Source organism: Pezoporus flaviventris, unplaced genomic scaffold (assembly GCF_033815535.1).
Source record: "Pezoporus flaviventris isolate CSIRO_AGI_PZ_B2104156 unplaced genomic scaffold, CSIRO_AGI_Pfla_v1 ptg000037l, whole genome shotgun sequence".
In the NCBI taxonomy this organism is placed as follows: domain Eukaryota; kingdom Metazoa; phylum Chordata; class Aves; order Psittaciformes; family Psittacidae; genus Pezoporus; species Pezoporus flaviventris.
This window is the reverse complement of record NW_026892585.1, coordinates 11351953-11365019: the sequence shown is the minus strand read 5'-3', so window position 1 is coordinate 11365019 and position 13067 is coordinate 11351953. Positions and strand designations below refer to the sequence as shown.

The window sequence follows — 13067 nt, the reverse complement described above, 5'->3', positions numbered from 1 at the left end:
AAGACAGAAGGTCTCGTAGCTGCCAAAAGAAGATTGTCTCGTATGCCTTGTAAGTCCAGCTACGTTTCCTGAGACTTTGTATTTATGACATCTGCCTGGTCCCAGACCTGCACAACACATTTTCCTGCAGCATTAGGAATTAGATTTAACATTCTGACTGCAGCAGTAACAATCGTTACTAAGAAATCGTGACCTACATAAAAGGATATGCTTATTTAATTCTCACATAAGCATCTTTTAAAATCATAATTTAAAAAAACCCCAACCAAGCAAAAGCAGGAAACAAAGAAAACACATCATAGCAACCAAGGAATGATTTTATCCAAAAGATTGCAGGCAGTCTGTTATAATGCTGTTAAGCTGGTGAAAGATCAAAACAAACTCCCAGTGTGCACAGGGCTCCCAAATCCTTTGAAGTCATTTTTCACATCTTCTTCAGAGTTTTTCTTTCTGGACAGTTTGGCATCTAAATCCAGAAGGACCCCACCACTTAAATAACAAACAAATCATGGAATGAGGTGGTCTTAACTTTGATTACTCATGCATTTTCTTCACCAAAGGATAACCAAGATAACGCATGTCAGCAGCACAGAATGTATTTGATTGCATTTGGGCTATTCAGGAGGACACTCTGTCATGCCTTTTTGTCCCGTTATCTGATATAATGATAGGAGATCCACCACCACCAAGCCCAAAAATGCATTTTCATGGTGGTGAATGAGGAGCATGAAGATGTATGGGCTGTACTGCATCATACAGCCTCTCTCTTTGTCTCCAGTCAGATAACCTGAGCTGGCTTTGCCCCATTGAACAGCCTGGGACAACAGACAGAACTGGCTTTTTTAGTGACAGGTTTACTAATGTGTGTGTTGCTCTCCATCAGCCTTATTTAAGAAAGTAATTATCAGCAAGAAGTCAGGCTAATTTCTCCATACTCCCTATCCATCACATAACATCTATTGTAAATCTCTTAAGAGAAAATTTCTCCACTAACATGTGTTCCAAAGCAAATTTCTCTGTGTGTTTCTGATGCTTTAGTCTGAAATAGACAATGTTTAAAAACACAGAATCACTTACAGTTTACCTGCTTGATTTCCCTATGTATTTGTTGGGTTATTGTTTATTTGTTGGTATTTTAAAATGAGATCTCACTTCAGTTTCAGTTTTTAATAGCAGGGATGATCAGTCATTCATAGAAGCATGCTCTTAAATCAGTGGTGATTTTTGAATGTAAAATCTCTGAGGGGAAGGGAGAAGGTAGGGATTACCGCTACTGCTACATTACCACTTTTGCCAGGTGGTGGTCCCTGTTCACTCAAAGTGTTAGTCAGAAAAAGAAGAAATCTACATCTCTTTTGACACACGGTTTCCTCATCACGCATTTCTGCTTTTCTGTGCACTCTTCATTCCTGTAAAGCAATAAAATTAGAAGACACTGGTCCATAGGAGCCAATTCTACAAGAGAGTTGAGAGAGCAGAAACTGTTGGGTGTATTGAAGCCATCTCCATTGCAGTGATAATTACAATACAGCTGTCACCTACTTTGGAGCAACACAGCAACTTTCACCTCACAGAGCTCTACAAACAGCAGTACACGGAGACACAACTCACACACTGGACATGGCAGACGAAAGACATGCCCATCACAAGCATACCACATTAATACTCTCTGCAGCGGCAAAATGGAGTGGGAAATGAAGATTGTTCAAATGAAGCTGCAGGACAGCCCAGAGTTGAAATCATACTGTAACTGAGGGTTTGAAGAGGCAGAATGTATGGACCCAAATTGTCACTTGTCAGTTGAGACAGATCAGCAATCGTGGGAAAGCAACATGAGAAGTTAAATGACTTAAGATGTACAGGATCTGAATTGATCTTGAATAATCAAACTGTTGTTTAAATCTCCTTTTATAAACAACAGCTTGGCACTCTACTGGTGGTTTAGGTAAGCATGTAATGGACAGTAAACTACTAGCTTAGTTATCAGGGCAGTTTCTGCAGATCTTGCTGCTTTTAGAATGTGGGTCACAGAGAGGAGAGCTGCCTGGCGGAATCACAAGACATGGAAAGCAAGGAAGACAGTGGAAAATAAATGTCAAAAGGAAAAGTACTTGCATAAAATAAATGTGTGCCAAAGCCTGTAAAACTCTAATACAGAGGAAATTTTCAATAGCCATACGTGTTCTGTAAGTAAAGACTTAGGCATTTATTTTTAATTAAAATTCTTCTTATCATAGCAAAATACAGATTATTCTTTTTCAACATTTTCCTTCACTAACCTAACTTCAAATTAACATCTGGGTCATTACTATGCTAACACACGTTGAACCTGAAAATACCTGGAATTACTGCTGCCTTTGGGTGAATCTTTGGGTTTGAGGCTGCACAAGTAGGTAAGAAGACATAACAAGAGAACCAAATCCTTTAGGGTTGCAGGTGGGGGTAGGAGCGAGGAATTAAGTACCAGTTAATACCAGAGATTTCTACTTGTTACACAGTTGCAGTGTCAATAAAATAGGAACTTGAGGAAAAGACTGCAGTGGTGAGGAGGAAAAGCTTTTCTTGAGATCCAAGAATGAACTTCTGCAAGGCCAGAGCTGCAGGGACGTGCAGCTCCGTCCCTCGGTGAGGATAACTACCAGCCTACACCCATTGCAAAGGAGGCTGCACAAAGAAATTCGCTCTACGTTTTATAATTTTAATGGAAACAGTATCTTGATAGGCTGTGTACCCAGTACCATTTCTGGCATTAGAAATGAATGCTGAATAGGATACTCGTGCTACGGTTGGCCTCATCCCCTAATGTGTCAGGTTTTAAATTAAAACCACAGTGAGTGGTACAGAAGATGAATTTTGGAGAATTGTGCTGACAGCATATGAGCTTTCCCACTTATGTGGAAAAAAATCCAGAACATAATTTACACTGAAAGAAAAAAAAAAGTAGAATTAAAAAAAAAAAAAGACTCTCCCAAACTAAATCTTTAGATGCATGATATAACTTTTCTGCTAAGTACCAACCACTCTTAGCTAAAATTCAGGCTCCTTTATTCTATCTGAGGTCAGCATTCAGAAGTGATTGAAAATTGCTTTTGAGAAATCTGGGGCTAGATGTGCTTGACACATTTCTTCTTAGTTGGAAGACTAAGAAGACAACATTTCAACTTCAAGAGACACATTCCATCTTCCTTGGCCAGAATCAGAAATACCTGCCCTTTTAACTGTCAGGTTAAAAGACAGAAAGCTTTTATGTAAGGCACCTTTTTGATCTCTCCTGGAATAACAGGCAACCTCTTTGCTTGAATGTGTATTCCTCCACACACAATTTTCCATAGGCTCTTTCCTATCGAATGTATTTGTGATATTCCCAGTTTTTGCAGTGAGAATCTGGAAAATCACATCTCCCATTTGCATAACAATAAAAATAAATATTGTGACACTTAATCTCTCTCTTTTCTTTAAGCCATTCCACCACAATCTTGCCTTCACTGGGGCACCCACCTCGCCAGTGCAAACTTTACAAGTTAGGCACTTGTAAAGGGACCAGCTGCATGGCATCAATTTTATTCCATAAATGACTCTTTGCTCATGAATTAGCTGATAATGATATTATGAGCACATCAAAGCATCATCCAGCCTCTCTTTTTATTCCTGGTGCTAATGCACATTTACACAGTGCCATTGCTTCCACAGTTCACATGGGCTTGGAGGAGGAGGGGCATTGTGAAAGATGAGTAATCCTAATCCTGGAGTGTTTAAAACTGGAGGAAGATGACTAGCATAACTGTTGTGATTGTGTGTGCCCCTGATTTCAAAAGGCCGTGAAATGCAAGATAATATAAACATGCAAAATAATAAATGTAATTATTTTCTTTACAAAAGTCATAGGATTTGGGTTTCTTCAAGAAGACAGAATCTCGTAAACCATTGTGGACTAATTGTGCTGGCTTAATATCTGACACAGCACTTTCAAAGTATCAGTACATTTTTCTTTCTTATCACCTGGAGCTCGGCTATGGAAGCCGGAAGCCTCTTCTCCTGCAGCAGATTTTCCCGTCTTGACACTCACTGCCTCCAAGGAAGTAATAACAGTTTAGAGCTACCATGGATCTGCTTACGGGTATGCAGAAGGTCGCCTGTGAGAGCAGCACTAGGGAGTTACGAGACCTAGACCCATCAGGCATGTCCTAAAAAGCCTGGCTCTGTAGGGAATGATGTGATCTCTGGCCACAGGAGAAGCACTTTAATTATGAAGACCATAAACCACAGGAAAATATTGAACCAAACTTCAAAAAGGCACCTCTTGAGACTCTAGCAAATTGTAGCATCTGCTACTTTAAGTTGTGAAGTCAAAAGTCAGGTTTTATGTCTATGGAATCTCTGAAGATATCCCCAGCTTTTGATTGTCAGGGATCCTTATTCAAATCTCTCCACTCTTCTTTCTTGATACATGGTTTGTTCTTAACTGAGATAGATTGGACCTGCCTTCTCTCACCATACTCCCTAAATTGTTCCAAGGAATCCCGAACTGAATTTCATGCCTGTGCTCTGTATCAGAGCTTTGGGAATGCCAGCACTTCTCTCATCAAAATGAATAAGAGCAGCACCCTGAAAAGTTCCAACATACATTTCTTTTTACTGGGAAAAAATCTATAATTCATATTATCATAACATCCCAAAGGTGATGGAGGGGGAAGCAGTCCCTGGAGACAAACAGTCCTACTTGTAAATGGCCTGCCTGGTTTAGGAGATTGTTATTTACCTGTGGCTAGTGTATTATTCAGCTGGCTTGAAAAGTAGTGTTCCAGGTTTGGTTATTTTTTTCCCAGAAACATCTCTCTGCAGCATTTAAAACAGTATAAGCAAACGGCAGGATTTGGAGGCCAGGTAACCTTTACATCCAGATCCCAGCAAAACTTGCTTTGCCACAGACTCCATTTCTGATCTGTATCACCTTAGTATAGATGTAGGAATGACAATAAACACTCATCCAGCAACTGTCTCTGAAAGGAGATTTTTCTGAACTATTTCAATCATTAGATGAAAAGACATTCTGGATGCTAACAGTTGCTCTAACAGTCACTATAGGAACCAAACTCTCCAACTGTTGCACGCTTCCTAGTCCTTGGCATGCGAGACAGTGATTTTTTCTCACGCTGTGGGGGGAAAAAAGAAGTCTTTAGCTAATAATGTTATGCTGGTCTTATTTTAGAAGCATCTTTTTGCAGCTTTTTGCATCTTTTATCAGAGGCAGCCTCGGTAAAAGTTAAAGTTATACATAATCCAAATTAAAATTTAACACCTTCTCCCTTCCCTTTCACCTCTTCAAAACGGGATTGAGAAATGTTCACACATTGCTACTGTTCTCCCTGTTGTGTCTCAGAAACAGCATGCAGCAAGACAAGAGAAATAACTACACAGTAATGTTATCTTCTAATTGTTTGGCTCTTGAAATCAGTGCTTTTAGAAGGAAAACCTTTAGCAAAATCTCAATCACCAATTAATTCATTACTGTTGCATATCAATTAAATTTAAAAAACCTGCAAATGCCCTTAGATGAATAGAATGCATGTTGTATAATCAATAATGAATGCATTGCTCTGTAGAGAGAGGTCATGGGCTTCATATATTTCCTGTATTCCCTGAGCACCTGTAAAACTGTCATACTAAGGAAAAATGAGGAGCAAGGTCAGAGAGCAGACTGAAGGCTCAAAATAAGGATAAAGATTTGCAATGGATGGGGCAAGGATTTGCAGAAAACACATGAGTAGAACCTGGAGCTGAATATAGGCACTGATCTCTCTTCATCTCAGCATAGCATCATTCAAAACCAGTATTTTCAGGTACCCTCATACTTTAGTTTTGAAGCAAAAGACCTGGTCGTGTCCCCTTCAAAGTCAAGGGAAGAATTTCTAATCAAGGTTAGTGGAATAGCAGATGAGCATGGAATAAATTTAAGAGTGTTAGTAGAATAAGTGCAGGTGTCAACAGCTTCACTGTGCCAGGGCTGACATGCACCAGTTGACATGAAGTTTAACAAGGAGCTCAGAGGGGCTGCTGAGAGGCACAGGTCAGAGCAGTGATACACACACCACTAATTATTTCAGTATAAAGGATACCTACCCATGAACAAATCTTTGAAGCCTCCGCTTTCTGTATGTCAAGCATGACACAAGTTTCTTCTGATCCTTCTCTTCACATCTGCCAAAACCCCTTTTTCCTGTTAGCCAGTTTTTGCTAAAAAGCTTCTAAAATCCAAAAGCAAGATCAAAAGATATGGGCATTTGGGGGAAGGAGAATAGGATTCTTCTTAGAAAGTCTTTTTTTCTTATTACAACACCTCAGGCTTGGAGTGAGGTTGGCTTTGTCTCACTCCACCTTGCTGGCAGCAGGGAGAGCTGAGGTGAGATATATGGCACTCCACATCACAAGCAGAAGTCCAGCTCTGCACCTGAACCTGCTGCAACACCCGTATTGGAGATTATGCATGAGAGAGCCCTGCTCTCCTGGAGATGGCTGAGCACCTGCCTGACCATGGGAAGTAGTGACTGAATTCCTTATTTAGCTCACTTGGGCATAGCTTTTGCTTTACCTTTAAACTGTCTTTATCTTAACCCACGAGTTCTCTCACTTTTATTCTTCCGATCCTCTCCCCCACCCCACTGAGGGGGAAGTGAGCGAGCGGCTGCGTGATGTTTAGCTGCTGGCTGGGGTTAAACTATGACAGCAGAGTAGATGCTCCAAATGCTAGATTATTACTAGACTAGTGGGTGGTAACTATCTCATCTCCTACCCTTCCCACCCAGAGGAGAAATATCATGATTTAAGGTGTCAGGCACTGAGTCTTGGATTCCTACCTAGCTCCACGGTAGCTTCATGTGAGAAACACATCTCTGTCTTCAGCATTTCATAGCAGCTGGCAGAGGTGTGCCCTCAGCTGGGGTCACTCCAAGGAGCCTATTTGCAATCCCCAGGTTGTGGCCACAAGTGAGCAAAGGGCTGGTTTTGATTCAGCGCATTTGCACAACCAGGGCTCAGGCTCCTGAGATTGCAGCTGAGACGTGAGGGGATGCTGTGAGAAAGCATGTTGGCTAGAGATGTGCAAAGCGTGGAAAACAAAACAGCAGGCAGAGACAAGTTTGTTGAGACTGGAATAGACAGAAAATTGAGAAAATTTTGCAGGGAAAACTGTGACCTGAAAAGGTATTAAAATCTAAGGGGAAAACAAGAAAAGCAACATGAAGGTTCAACCCCATTGCAATCTAGTGCTTTGCTGGGGTGGTGGCATATTAGCTCAGTAACTCACCAGTCTTAGCTATTAGACAATAGTGAACTGCTCTGCAATTCCACGTTCTGTGTACGTGGGATACACTGTGTAAACCCTGCCATTAGTTTCCATCTGCTCATGGTAAGAATTGCCTGAATAAAGGGGATGAGGGACTATGGTTTGCACAGTTAACGAATGTTTTCTCCCTCTCCCACTCTTCAGAGCTCAGGAAACTTCGGAACCTGTCTCTCAGCCCCTCTAGACCTAACTCTGCAATGCAGTGTAGGCTTTGCAGGACTGAGCTGCCGAGCTTTTCATTTGCATCTGGGCCTAATGACCTAGGTAGGAGCTGAAAGGAGAGGGTGACATACAGAGATGCAGGGGTGAGCAGAGAGCAATGGGGTGTGATAAAGAGGAGCAGAAGCAGCAGATTGAAACAGATTGGTGTAGTATAGATGTGAAAAGATATTTTAAGTCATGCTTTATATTACATGACTCATCAAAATATTGCTTAATATGTAGAGTTTACATGACACATTTCCACATGCTTTGAGATATAGCTCAAAATCTTGATCCAAAAGAGCAGTGCTGCAATTCCTGAGCTCCAAAATTAGCATGCGGGTGTCAGAAGGGCAGTCAGATGGGATCATTCAACAGCATGAACCAACAAAACCCCTCATCATCTTTTGCAACATTCATTACTTTGAAAAACTCCCTATATAAAGAATTTGGTAAACAGCACTCATCAAGAGAGAGGGAGAAGCTGTGCTCATATTGAAGCATAGCACGATGCAAATGAAGACTCTGATTTCTATATTGATTATCATCTTTATAAATAAGATGGAGCACATTTAACTTAGGTACACTATGAAAATAGCTTTAGAAGGAAGCAAAAAAAAGAGAGGAAAATAACTTGCACAAAAGTTCTCAGTGTTTTACGTCAAATGAGAATTAAAGGACCACATGAATGAGTGTTAACAGTGTCAAACATATTGCCTGGTTCCCACAAATAGATCAGTGCCCAGTTAATGTTGGTCTCCCCTGTAATCTGACATGATTAAGAAACAGCCCTTGGTAGAGGATCAGGTGGAATTGCTTACATTTTTCATGCCTTTTTTAAGTACAGTCACAGAGAACTACAGAGCTCCTTTGAAGTTCTGGGGCTTCAAGGCCTGTCCCAGCTACTATCAAAGCCAATAAAGACTTCTGTTTGACTTGAATAAATTTTGGCTTAGGATTTAATACTCTGAGGCAGAGGATGCATCTATCCACGTCCTTTGGCTCTGTGCAACACAAACCAACTTTAATGGCAATGTAGGGTTTTGTACTACCCAACCTTAATGTGCAATTGCCTGTGCAATGACAATGAACAGTTCTGCTTTGAAATTTCACGGCAGCTGTTACTTTTAATTTGCTTTTAATGTGCATTTCAAGGCACACATTTTCCTTAGTGGGCAAGTGTCATTAGGTGAAAGTGAAAACATGCTCCTTTTGAAATGGAAAAAGTCCAAGACTAATCCCTCTAATTTTATCGCATCCTAGAGGGAACAAAATCAAAGCATGAGGCCAGCATTTAAGATTGTTGAGGAAATCAGATTCCTCTGTAAACCTTTACGGTAATCACTAAGGCTGGGTTTCATCTCCTCTCCCTGCAGCCCTCTGCAAGTTAGACATCTGAATTGAAATCAGGCTCTATTTAAACAAATGGATGGAAGCACTCTCCTCCTAAGGCAAATGACAGCAATTGCCTATGGCTCACATGCTAGAAACTTTAACGCTAACATTTTTAATGGATAAAATTGAGACAGATGAATCAAAGCCATCACCAAGAAAAGCCACCAAGATGGAAGTAAAACTCTAGCCAGGTAGATGCTGCTTAGTGCCTGAAAGACCAGAGGCTGGAAAGGAAAGGAGAAGAGTTTAGGATGCATATCAAATGATGCTGTGGTACCTAGTTCGGCCAGCATGGTGGTCACGATGAATATTTAAAGAGATGCAGCAGGTGAATTGTGAAAGAAGAAGAAGTAATACTGGTGTCAATATGAAACCATACAAATATTACACAAGACCATCAGGTCAGAAATTTAGGGGCTTTTAGAATATTTTTCACTCATTTCAACATCATTTTGATGCCACCACTTTCAACATCGGCAATCCATTGTGTATGTGACACTTACACCACTGCATTTATAAATTCCAGATGTACATTCCTTGTGAGGTACTCACGGAAGCAGTCTGAGTATTTTACTGTAATATCTTAATAAATCAGGTCATGCACTTTATGACTGTACTGGAATGATTGTCATGAGAGGAACATATTAGGAACAGCCATTTATTAACCCTAAGGGACACTGTGCATACCTCACCACAGAGCAAGGAAAGGCAGCTGCCCAAGAGCTAATTTAATTTCAGAACAGAGAAGACAACAAAAGGCAGCAAGCAGAACAACACTGGTTTCTTTCTATGCCTACAGAGATCCTTCTGAAGTGCATAATGAACTTAATTAGGAAAATCTTCTTACCAGTCTTTGCTAATTCATGTGCCTATGGAGAAACCGAAAAGGTGAATGATCAGAAAGATTCTATCTGCAAGCCAGATCTGTGTGAATTCGGTCTGGTTTATGGAGGGCAATGAGACACTTTCAACAATCTTGTCTGAGCAAACAGGTTTTTTTAGGTCGAAGTCAAGAATCCAGTGAGTTTTCTGAGGACGCATGGCAGGTACTGGTAGAAGCTGATGATGGTAATATATTTAGTACTTGTAGCACTCGTCAGGGAGGGACTGCTAATGACAGGATAAGCTAGAGAAAACAAGCCCACTTTGGAACAAACCATTTGCTCTAGCAAGAGCACATTATACATTCATTAGCGCTAGCAGCTAAAATTGCAGAAGTTCAAAGTATCATTTCAGGGAGGGCTTCAGGTTTTGGCATTTGGCTTTAACCTCAGTTTTACTGAGCATATAAAATAGGATTAAAACACTGGAAACTAAGATCATGCCTGTACTATGCCATTTTTCTCGTTCATGTCTATTTATGAAGTTAAATAGTGACTACACAAAAAATGGATTTATGTGCAAATAAAAACATATCCCATGAAAGACGTCTAACCAGAACATTTAGAACATTTTTATTCCCTTGGTTTGTTTTCCTTCCAAGGTGCTCTCTAAATTATTCAAGTGGAACTGATTTAGTTTGCAAAGCAGGGCTATTTCCACACTGGCAGAATACCTAACGGCAGCTTGAGGTGTAAGTATTGCAGACACCAAGAAGCAATCTTATAAACAGATTAACATCAAGAGGAGGTTCTATAGCTGGTTACGCACCACCCTTTCTGCTTCTTAAAATACGTAACTAAGAACAACCAACCAGAAGATATGTTGAATAAGATAGCACCATTGGCTTTTCATAGTACAATTAGGCTTAAATGTTGTATTGAAAAGAAGGATGAATGCGTATGATTAAAATTACTGCAGTGATTTTAACTATCACTATGCTGAGGTTCTGCTTTCATAATTCTTGCTTTACACAGTTCATCCGAGTCCAGAATAACAGAAACTGCAGACATAAAACTGAATATATTTGAGGGATAACACCTGTAAAAAACAAATTAACTATGTTATCACATACAGCATAAACCTACCCTTACCTTGTGTTCAGAAAACTCACTAGAAATCCACCAAACCAAGTTTCTGTGCAATTGTGGCTGAGTTTTGTTATCCTGTTCTCAGGGGTGGAGATCACAACCATAGACTGTCACTCACCTGTGTTAGCCTTGTGATTCTAAGGCCAGGGGGCTAAAGCATCTGTAACACAGAGACCGAATGCTCAGCACTAATTGCTTTGTTCCACTCACACCATGCTGCTTGGTGATGCCAACATAGTAAGAGATCGCTTTTCTCTGGTGTTCAGCAGCAAGAAATCATTCCAGAACATGGATTTCTGCCACCTCACTGTGGTATGCTTGCACCAAGGTCAGAGTGTGAGACAGAGATTTTGCTTTCATCACAGGAAGTTTTTGTGTTGGGTATTTTTGCCTGTCTTTTTTTTTTTTCTCATGTTTTCTTTTTGGGTTGACTTACTTCTGGTTTTATTTCTATAGTTCAATCACCTGACGGGGAGATTCACAACACAAATTAAATAAAAAATGCAAAGAGTTACATTAATTTCTTTGTGAAAAGCACATGTTTGTTTTAATCCAAACACCTAGCCATCTGATCCTCATCTGCAGGATCATCTTAACCTTTATGTGTGTATCAAATCATTGTGGTGCCCAGGGTTCTCAGAATAGCAGCAGCTATGAATTTTCTCTTCCATCATCCTCCTGAAACCTAACCATCTGTCATTCAGTGAGATTTATTGGCCATTTGAAGTGAAGTGGGAATTCAGCTGTTGCCTTCTCAGGACTACCTTAGATAGGGGCTTCTGTTGTACCACTCAGTAGCCTGGCGATCTGAAAGTGTTGCAGTGTGACATTCTTAATGACAGATTTTGGCCCAGTGAATCACTGATTCTATTTCCTCTCAAGACAATGAACCTTTTAGGAGGGATTAATAACAGCAAAACAAGGACGGCAACCTCAGAAGAACTGTAATGCTTCATTATAGTATGTTACCTCCATTCCTCATGCCAAAACCCAAGCAGCAGCCAGCCACAAGCCTGCTATAGTGAGATGCAGTGGGAGGGTAGAAAACAGACAAGCCCTGAGACAAGTCCTGGCTTAAGAGAAAGAAGGATCTAAATTTTCCACACTGAGTAAATGAAGTGAGGGATCCTGTTTCACTTCTCCTTCATGCTTTGAATAGGAATGCTGAATTGCTTTTACTGTCTCCTTCATCAGGGAGAGCTCACCATCCTGGCACAGCTTGTGCCAAATGAAGGAGATCAAATCGCCCAGCACAGGGGACCTCAGCCAAAGCTGGCACATGTCCCCTAAGCGAGCTGCCACTGTGGTAGATGGGGCAGCATCTGACTTCAGGGGGAAGGAAGGGAGCCTGTTACAGTGTGCTCCCATAGAACCTACCAAAGATACACACAAACACAGGCTTCCTGTGGACACACCGACCTGGACACAGGACACTCACCTCCACAAACCGAAACTGCCGATGTTCCTTCTTCAAAACATATTAACTGCTTTTAAATTGCTTCAAATTACATTTGCTACCTTAGAACGTATTTGAATTGAAAAATGTTTTCTCTGCTTCATTAACACGGAAACCTCTTTCTCCCATTGCAGGGATCACAGGAAACCTGACTGCGTCTAATTTGCCCCCTCATTTTTATCTAGCTGTTTGTTGTGGTTGTTGTTGCTTTTGAACAATTAAGCTTTTCTGTGCCAGATTACTTTCTTGCTTTTACGTCTTAGTAGGACATTGAATTTGACCACATTAAGGACTCTTACTAAGTGCCTTTCAGTTGTAGTGTTCAGGTTCTGTGCAGTTCCCAGGGCAAAAACTCAAGGACTGATTCTTCTTTTGTGCCCTCTGATGAGGTGCTTCAAGGCCTTTTGAAGCACTGAAAATGCCATTTTCTAATGATGCCTCATTGTGACTTACACAGGCATGGCTGAAGTCTGACAGTGCCAGTCTGGCAGCTCTTTGTGCCTTCGCCTCTTAGCACACCGTGCTACCATACAGGTCAGGTGGCTGACAATATATCCCCCCTATTACTGTGCTCATTATGCAGGCACACTATTTCAGAAGTTTTTTGACACTGAAGAGAGGATGAAAATCTGCATAGCGCAGAGCACAGTTAATGCAGAAATACATTCTTGGCTCAGCTTTACAGACTGCACAAAGAAAATGC

General features: G+C 40.8%; 1 protein-coding gene across 1 annotated transcript in view; it reads right to left on the bottom strand.

The window, feature by feature from the left end:
* Positions 1 to 13067, bottom strand: part of VPS41 (VPS41 subunit of HOPS complex) — a 222880-nt gene that overhangs the window by 107490 nt on the left and 102323 nt on the right. The gene's annotated exons all lie outside the window — the stretch shown is intronic.